Genomic DNA, 9568 nt, shown 5'->3' with positions numbered 1-9568 from the left:
CACAGGGGGACATGGAGGGCAGGCGGGTGAGGGGCGGTTTGTCAAGTCAGTCATTAGCATTGGCCAAACAGTCTCTTAGCGAAATACTTTTTTATTCAGAAATTCATTTGGAGGCCTCTGCATTTAGGCCTAGGGAATGTTACTCATTTTCTTCTCTAAAGAATCTCTTAAATGAACAATTTTTCAAGCCAAATGTTCCCAGAGTTGCCACCAAAAACCCAAGTCACCCTTGGTGAAGTTTTGCCAAGTAGAAAGATCAGCATGAGAACTAGGACCATGAGAAGCATAAGTCTTTCCTGGAAGAGCAGAGGATTCAGCCGTGGATGCCCCTGCGAGCTGGTGATGGGCGGCAGACGCATCACGCCAGTGCACAGTGTCTCAGGCCCCCAGCCTACGAGCTGGCCTCCTCCAAACACAGACCCAGCACCCTGCACCAGACCCCCACCCCCGAGCAAAAAACCAGAGAGAATGTTCTAAAAGCCAAGTTCTCAGGACAAAACCCCTGGACGGCAGAACCTCACCCAGTTTCCCTGCTGATCCACAGCCAAGTTCATGGATGTGAACAAGGGTCTGGTAAGAGCTACAGACTCACCTGTCTGTGAGGCTGATCCATGTGCCCCTCATGCTTCTTATTATGACAAACACCACGTTTAGAAAGCACAGCACAAAAGAGTAAAGGAAGGGACTAATTCCCCTGTAACAGAGCAAATGGGAAGCAGGAATGAGGCCCTGGCACCAAACTGAGAAGTCCAGGAATGTGCCAGTGAGGGGCTCAGAACAGGCCTCAGTCACCAGCCGGGTGCCCTGTGGGCTGCAGCATTAAGGCCAGGGTGCCTGGGCAGAGGTGGGGTCTGGACGACAGGCAGTGCAGACAGTGTCCTGGAGGAGCCTTCACGGTAACCGGGGACATCAGCGAGGATGGCAGAGGCTGCTCACTCGAAGCTGTAGCCAAGAAGGCTACACTGTCCCTGCGCGTGGCAGAGCCTTGAAGGTGGGGTGGGGAGGGGAAGCTTCCCATTAGAAGATGGGAAGGCTCTGGTTGGGTATGCCCTGGGTGGAGGCTGTTGTCAGGGGGAAGCTGGGGGTGGGCCACCTGGCAGCGGGCATCCTATGGGGTTGGTTTGGGGAGAATATCTGACTTTCTTAGTTGGAAGCAGAGCTAGAAAATAGGGAAGTTGCAGTCGCTTCCCAGACCTGAGTCCCACCAGAGGCCGCACAGGATGTGCTTTGGCCTCAAGGTTGGAGGTCCAAGTTTTGCCATCATAGACGGTCTGCCCATTGTTCATTTGTATATTCACCCTCTCAGTGGTGATCCACAGCTATTGCTAAAAGCAATTTCACAGACAGACAGGCCTCCTGCACCAGATGGGGCACAGAGAAGACCTTGAGTGGCGTGTGCAGGGGGCTTAGGATATGTCAAACAAAAAGCTGTGTGCAGTCTCATCTGCCTCCCCTGCTCTGCCTCTCCGAGGCCCACAAGCCCAGGGTCCCCTCCTCAGCCACAGTGTGTCCTGCTTGCTCCTGCCCTCCTCTGGCGTCCGGTCTGTGCTCAGGTCAAGATATGTGCATGAGAGTTTCCTCAGGAGATTCAGGGGCTGGCTGGCGATGCTCCTCTTGGAGGACCTGTTCTTTCAAGGGGCTCTGGAGTCTTTCAGGTGCAAGGGAATGAAGTGGTAATGGCGGGCTCATGGGAGGGGCCTAAGGCCTTAGAATTGTGGATAATAATTATCTCCAGATTTTGTATGAAAATGAAACGAGATGTCAGGTGTGCATAGCTGAGCAAAGTGGTGGGACTTGGCCAGCAATGGGGAAACGCGTCTCTCTCCACTTTCAGATGTGCTTCTGTGTCCGCTAAATGCTGCCATAAACGCTATTGCTAGAACAAGAATAGAAACATCAAAGACAAGTTGTAATTGTCCATTAGTGATAGGAAAATAGCAAGAGTCCCAATAATTCACTTTGTTACTGGACCTTACAAGATTGATTATACAGGTAGACAAAGGGAAAATGAGGGAACAAATAGCAATGCATCATGGCAATATTTAGTTATGGCTAATAAATATCAAATTATAATTTTGAGTAAAAATGATTAGATGAAGACAGAGGCTGTGCTATAATCTTTTGAGGTGAAACAGAACATACAAGTTATCATTTTAAAGTGTACAATTCAGTGGCATTCAGCGCATTCAAAGGAGTGTGCAACCACTCCCTCTTCTAGTTTCAAAACCTTTTCATTGTTGCAGAAGAACGCTTCATACCCATGAAGTAATCACTCCCCGTTCCCCTTCCCCCAGTCCCTGAAAACCACAAATCTTTCTGTCAGTACTTGCCTATTCTGGACATTTCATGTAAAAGGGATTATACAATATATGACCTTTTGTGTCTGGCAGCTTACACTTAGCAAAATGTCTTTGAGGTTCATCCAGTTATAACATATATCAGTACTTAAGTCTTTTCTAAGGCTGAATAATATCCCATTGTATGTGTAAGCCACATTTTATTTATCCAGTCATTTATTGATGAACGTATTTCTATGTTGCATTAGGCCATGCTTGCATTGCTATAAAGAAATACCTGAGACTGGGTAATTTATAAAGAGAAGAGGTTTAATTGGCTCATGATCCTGCAGGCTGTACATGAAGCATGGTGCTGGTATTTGCTCAGCTTCTAGGGAGGCCTCAGGAAGCTTACAATCGTGGCAGAAGGCAAAGGGGGAGCAGGCATGTCACATGGCAAAAGCAGAAGCAAGTGGGGGAGGTCCTATACGCTTTTAAATGACCAGATCTCATGAGAACTCACTCACTATTGTGAAAACAGCACCAAGCCATGAAGCATGTGCTTCTATGACCCAAACACTTCCCACCAGTCCCCACATCTAGTATTGAGGATTACAGTTCAACATGGGATTTGGGTGGGAACAAATACCCAAACTGTATCATATATTTTTACTCTTATGAATAATGCTATTTGTTTCTGTAAGGAAATATGTTATTTCATGTGTGTCTGTGTGTCTGTGTGTCTGTGTGTGTGTGTGTGTGTGTGTGTGTGTATGTGTAATTGCTGGATTATATGGTAGTTTTGTGTTTAATTTTTTGAGGAAATACCAAACTGTTTTCCACAGGGTCTACACCATTTTTGAATTTCCACCAGCAATGTATGAGAGTTCCTAATTCCACATCCTGGTGAATCTTTGCTATTTTTTATTATTGTTACTGCTGTCTTAGTATGAACTGGTATCCTACTGTGGTTTCAATTTGCATTCCTTAATGACCAGGAATGCGGAACATCTTTTCATGTATGTATTGGTCATTTATATACCTTCTTTAGAGAAATACCTATTCAGATCCTTTGCCCATTTTTAAATTGGGTTGTTTATCTTTTTGTTGTTGAGTTGTAAGAGTTCTTTTTATATATTTTGGATTCTAAATACTTATCACGATATGATTTGCAAATATTTTCTCCAATTCTGTATGGCATGTCTTTTTTTTTTTTTTTTTTGACAGGGTCTCACTCTGTCACCCAGGCTGGAGTGCCGTGGGACAATAACAACTCACTGCAGCCTTGACCACCTGGGATAAGGTGATCCTCCCACCTCAGCCTTCCAGGTAGCTGGAACTATGTGCATGTGCCAACACGCTTGGCTGATGTTTTGTATTTTTTGTAGAGACTGGGTGTCTCCATGTTGCCCAGGCTCAGTAGAGAGAGCTCAGTGGAAACTGACACTTTTAAATCATCAGATCTTGTGAGAACTCCCTCACTATCATGAACTCCTCGAGCCCAGGAGGTCTCGAACTCCTGGACTCAAGTGATCTGCCCACCTTGGCCTCCCAAAGTGCTGGGATTATAGGCATGAGCCACCATGCCTGGCCCTTGATAATGTTCTTGATGTAAAAAAGTTTTTAATTTAATGAAGGCCAATTTATTTATCTTTTCTTTGTTGCTCATGTTTTAGTGTCAAATCTAAGAATCCATTTCCAAATCCAAAGTCATAGAGTTTACCACTATGTTTTCTTCTAAGAGTTTTTTGGTTTTAGCTCTTATAGTTAAGTGATGGATCCATTTCGAGTTAGTTCCTGTATACTGAGTGATGTAGGAACCAAGTTTATTCTTTTCCATGTGGCTATTCAGTTGTTCCAGCATCATTTGTTGAACAGACAGTTCTTTCTCACATTGAATGGTCCTGGCAATCTTGTCAATTGGCCATAAATGTATGGTTTATTTCTGAACTCTCAATTCTATTCATTGGTCCATATGTCCACACGCCAGTACCACACTGTTTTCATTACTGATGTTTGCAGTGGTTTTGAAATTGAGAAGTATGGATCTTCCAAATCTGTTTTTCTTCTTCAATATTGTTTTGACCATTTGGAGCCCCTTATAATTCTATATGAATTTGAGTATCAGCCTTTCCATTTCTGCAAAAGAGATCATTGGAATTTTAATATGGATTGTATTGAATATGCAGATCACTTGGAGAGTATTGCTCTGAAAAATATTGTCTTTTGGCCATGCACCATGGCTCACACCTGTAATCCCAGAACTTTGGGAGGTTGAGGTGGGTGGATCATGAGGTCAGGAGCTCAAGACGAGTCTGACCAACATGGTGAAACCCCATCTCTACTAAAAATACAAAAAGTAGCAGGGCATGGTGGCACACGCCTGTAATCCCAGCTACTCAGGAGGCTGAGGCAGGAGAATTGCTTGAACCCAGGAGGTGGAGGTTGCAGTGAGCCGAGATCACGCCACTGCACTCCAGCCTGGGTAACAGAGTGAGACTCTGTCTCTCTCTCTCTAAATATATATACGTATATATGTATATGTATATATATACATATATATACGTGTATATATATATATTCTTTCAATTTGGGATATCTTTCCATTTATTTAGGTCTTTATATTATTTCAGCAATATTTTGTTGTTTTCAGGATACAAGTCTTTCCCCTCCTTGGTTAAATTTATTCTTAGGCATCCTTTTTTCTTGGGTACTATTATAAATAGAATTGTTTCTTAATTTTCTTTTTGATTGTTCATTGCTGATGTACAGAAACACAACTGCTTTGTGTACATTAATCTTGTACCTTATAACTTTGCTAAATTTTTTATTAGCTACTGGTTTTTTGTGGGTTCTTTGGAATTTTCTATATGTAGAACCCTCTGCAAACCGAGATAGTTTTACGTCTTTCTTCCCAATTTGGATGGGTTTTATTTCTTTTTCTTGACTAATTGCTCCGGATAGGACTTCCAGTACAATGTTAAACAGAAGTAATGAAACTGAGTATCCTTGCCTTCTTTCTGATTCTTAGGGTAAAGTTTTCAGTCTTTCACCATCGTTGATGATTTTAGTTGTGGGTTTTTCACAAATGTCCTTTATGACGTTAAGGAAGTTGGCTTCTATTTCTAGTTTGCTGAGTGTTTTTTTAATCATGAAAAAGTGTTAAATTTTGCCAAGTGCATTCTCTGCATATATTGAGATAATCATGTGTGGTTTTCTCCCTCCATTTTATTAACAGGATATATTACATTAATTGATTTGGTCTGTAATTTTATTTTTTGTGCTATATTTGTCTGACTTTGGTCTCAAGTGATGGTGGCCTCACAGAATGTGTTAGGAAGTGTTCCTTCCTCTTCTATATTTTGGAAGAGTTTGGTAGAATTTGTGTTAAGTTTTATTTAAATGTTTGTTAGAATTCATCAGCGAAGCTAGCTAGTCTTGGGCTTTTCTTTAGGGGAAGGTTTTTGATAACTGATTCAATCTATACTTGCTATTGGTTGATTGAGATTTTTCCATTTCTTCTTGAGTCAGTATTCTTAATCTGTGAGTTTCTAGGAATTTGTAAATTTCATCTAGGTTATCTAATGTGTTGGCATATAATTGTTCATAGTAGCCTTTTCTAATCCTTTTTATTTCTGATAGGTTGGTAGTAATGTCCTCTCTTTAATTTCTGATTTTATGTATGCCTTCTTTCTTTTTTCTTAGGTAGTCTAGATAAAGGCTTGACAATTTTGTGGATCTTCTCAAAAAATCAACTTTTAATTTTGTATATTCTATTGTTTTTCTGTTCTCTATTTCATTTATTTCTGCTCTAATCTTTATTTTTTTTCTTCCTTCTGTTAGCTTTAGGTTTAGTTTGTTCTCTCGCTAGTTCCCAAGGTATAAAGTTAAGTTGTTGATATGAAATCTCTGTTTTTTGTACTGTACCATTTACAAAAATAAATTCCCTCCTGAGCACTACTTTTACTGCATCCCATACGTTTTGGTATGCTGTGGTTTTTGTTTGAGACCAGTATCTTGCTTTGTCACCCAGGCTGGAGTGCAGTGGCATGATCATGGCTCACTACAGCCTTGACCTCATTGGGCTCAAGCAATCATCCCACCTTAGCCTCCCACTCCTCCTGCCAAGTAGCTGGGACTACAGATGTGCACCATCACATCTGGAAAATTTGTGTATTTTTTGTGGAGACAGGGTTTTGCCACATTGCCCAGGTTGGTCTTGAACTCCTGGACTCAAGCAATCTGCCCATCTCAGCTTCCCAAAGTTCTGGGATTACAGGCATGAACCACTGTGCCCAGCCTGGTTTTGTTTTCATTTATCTCAAAGTATTTTCTAATTTTCTGAGTGATTTTTTTCTTTGACCCATCAGTTGTTTAGCAGTGTTGTTTAATTTTCATGTATTTGTGAATTTTCTGGATTCCCTGTGTTATTCATTTCCAGATTCATTCTACTATTGGAGGAAATACTTTGCATGATTTTAGTCTTTTAAAATTTATTTAAAATTATTTTATGGCTTACCATATGTCCCATTGTTAAAATAGTCTGTACACAGACAACTTTACCCTTCAACAAGAAACATCACCAATTCCTGGGAAAGAGGGAGAATCTGATTTTTTAAATTAGCACATTACAATATTCAAAACTTCCAGTTCTCAACAAAAGTATACAAAGTATACAAAGAAACAAAAAAGTATGGCCCATTCACAGGGGCAATAATCAACAGTAAATATACACAAGGAAGACAAGACACTGGACTTAATAAACAAAGATTTTAAACTAACTGTCTTAACTGTGCTCAAGATGCTGAAGGAAACCATGGACAGAGAACTAAGGGCAGTCAGGAGAATGATGTATGAACTGTAGGGAATATTAATAAATAGATAATAAATATTAATAAATAGTTGTGTGTCAAGCACAAACAACCAAATAAAAGTTCTGAAGCCAAAAAGTACAATCACGGAAATGAAAAATTCAACAGAGAGGCACAGCAGCAGATTTGATTAAGCAGATGAAAGGATCAGCAAACTTGAATATAGGGCAATTGAAATTATCCAGTCAGAGGAGCAAAAAGAAAACAGAATAAAGAAAAATGAGGCCAGGTGCAGTGGCTCATGCCTATAATTCCAGCACTTTAGGAGGCCAAGGTAGGAGGATCATTTGAGGCCTGGAGTTTGAGACTACCCAGAGCAACAGAGTGAGGCCCTATCTCCACAAAAAATTAAAAAGTAAATTAGCTGTGCATGGTGGCATGCAGCTATAGTCCTAGCTATTCAGGAAGCTGAGGTGGGTGGATCACTTGAGCTCAGGAGTTTGAGGTTACAGTGAGCTATGATTGTGCCACTGCACTCCAGCATGGACAACAGAGCAATACCCTGTCTCTACAAAGAAAAGAAAAAAATTGGGGCCAGGCACGGTGGCTCATGCCTGTAATCTCAGCACTTTGGGAGGCTGAGGCGGGCAGATCACAAGGTCAGGAGATCGAGACCATCCTGGCTAACATGGTGAAACCCCATCTCCACTAAAAATACAAAAAATTAGCCAGGCATGGTGGCGGTCGCCTGTAGTCCTAGCTACTCAGGAGGCTGAGGCAGGAGAATGGTGTGAACCCAGGAGGCAGAGCTTGCAGTGAGCCGAGATCACACCACCACACTCCACCCTGGGTGACAGAGCAAGACTCCATCTCAAAAAAGAAAAAGAAAAAGAAAAAGAAAAGGCCAAAAACTTCTCAAATTTGATGAAAGACATGAATCGACATATCCAAGAATCTCAATGAACTCCAAACAGGATTAACTCAAAGAGATTCACAATGAAACACATTATAATCAAAATACCAAAAGCCAAAGATAAGGAGAAAATCTTGAATGCAGCCAGAGAAAAGCAACTTGTAACACACAAGTGATCTTTAATAAGATTAACAGCCAACTTATCACCAGAAGCTATGGAGACCAGAAGCAGTGGGATATGTTTTACATTACTGAAAGAAAAAAAACTGTCAAGTAGCAATTTTATATCTGGCAAAACTATTCTTCAAAAATGAAGAACTCAAGATATTACCAGACAAACAAAAGCTAACAGAATTCATCACTAGTATACTTTAGCTACAAAAAATGTTAAAGGGAACACAAGGTGAAACGAAATCTAGATGGCAATTCAATGTTACACAAAGAAATAAAGATCTCTAGTAAAAGTAAATATGTAAGTAAATATAAAAGCTAGTATTATTGTATTGTTGGATTGGAACTCCAATTTTTGTTTCCTATGTGGTTCAAAGGACAAATGCATAAAACAATTATTATAAATCCATCTATGCTAATGGTCACACACATATAAATATGTAATTAATGGCAGCAACAATGTAAAGTAGGGGATGAAGCTGGATAGGAGTAGAATTAATGTATACTGTTGAAGCTATGTTTGTATCAATTTAAACTAGATTGGTATAAATTTAGGATTTAACTCTAATCCTAATAATAACCACAAAGAAAATAACTATATGGAAAAGAAAAAAGGGGGCATTCAAAATTGTTCAAGCACAAAAGGAGGCAATATTGGAGGAATTAAGGAATACAATTAACGAAATATAGAAAACAAATAGCAAAATGGCAGAAGTAAATTCTTCATTATCAGTAATCACGTTAAATGTAAATGGATTAAATTCACCAATTAAAGGGCAGAGGCCAGCAATATAAATTGAAAAACATGATCCAAGTATATGCTGCCTACAAGAGACTCACTTTAGACCCAAGACAAAAGTTAAAAGTGAAATGATGGAAAAAATTCCACACAAAGAGCAACCAAAAGAGCTGGAATGGCTATACAAATATCATAGCAAATAGATTTAAGTAAAAAATAGTTATGAGAGAAAATAGGACGTTATATATTGATAAAAGGGCCAAGTCATCAATAAAATATAACAATTACAAATATAAGCATATATGCACCAAACAATGGAGCTCCAAAACATATGAAGCAAACATTGACAGAATTGAAGGGAGAAACAGTTCTACAATAATAATTACAAATTTCAATACTTCATTTTCAATAATGAGTGGAATATCTAGACAATCAATTAAAAAATAGAATTTAAACACTATAAACTAATTAGACCTAACACACACATAAAGAATACTCCATCCAACAACAGAACATAAATTATTCTCAAGTACAGATTGATCATTAAATTTTTAATAAATAATGAATATCTATTCTTTAGATCAGTTGGCCACTGGTAAAAAATATATATATAATGATTTATTTGGGCCTTTGAATCTACATGCTGCCTTTATTTCTA

Source organism: Pan troglodytes, chromosome 17 (genome assembly GCF_028858775.2).
Source record: "Pan troglodytes isolate AG18354 chromosome 17, NHGRI_mPanTro3-v2.0_pri, whole genome shotgun sequence".
Lineage (NCBI taxonomy): Eukaryota > Metazoa > Chordata > Mammalia > Primates > Hominidae > Pan > Pan troglodytes.
The sequence above is the reverse complement of the archived record's forward strand: the minus strand, read 5'-3'. Positions refer to the sequence as shown.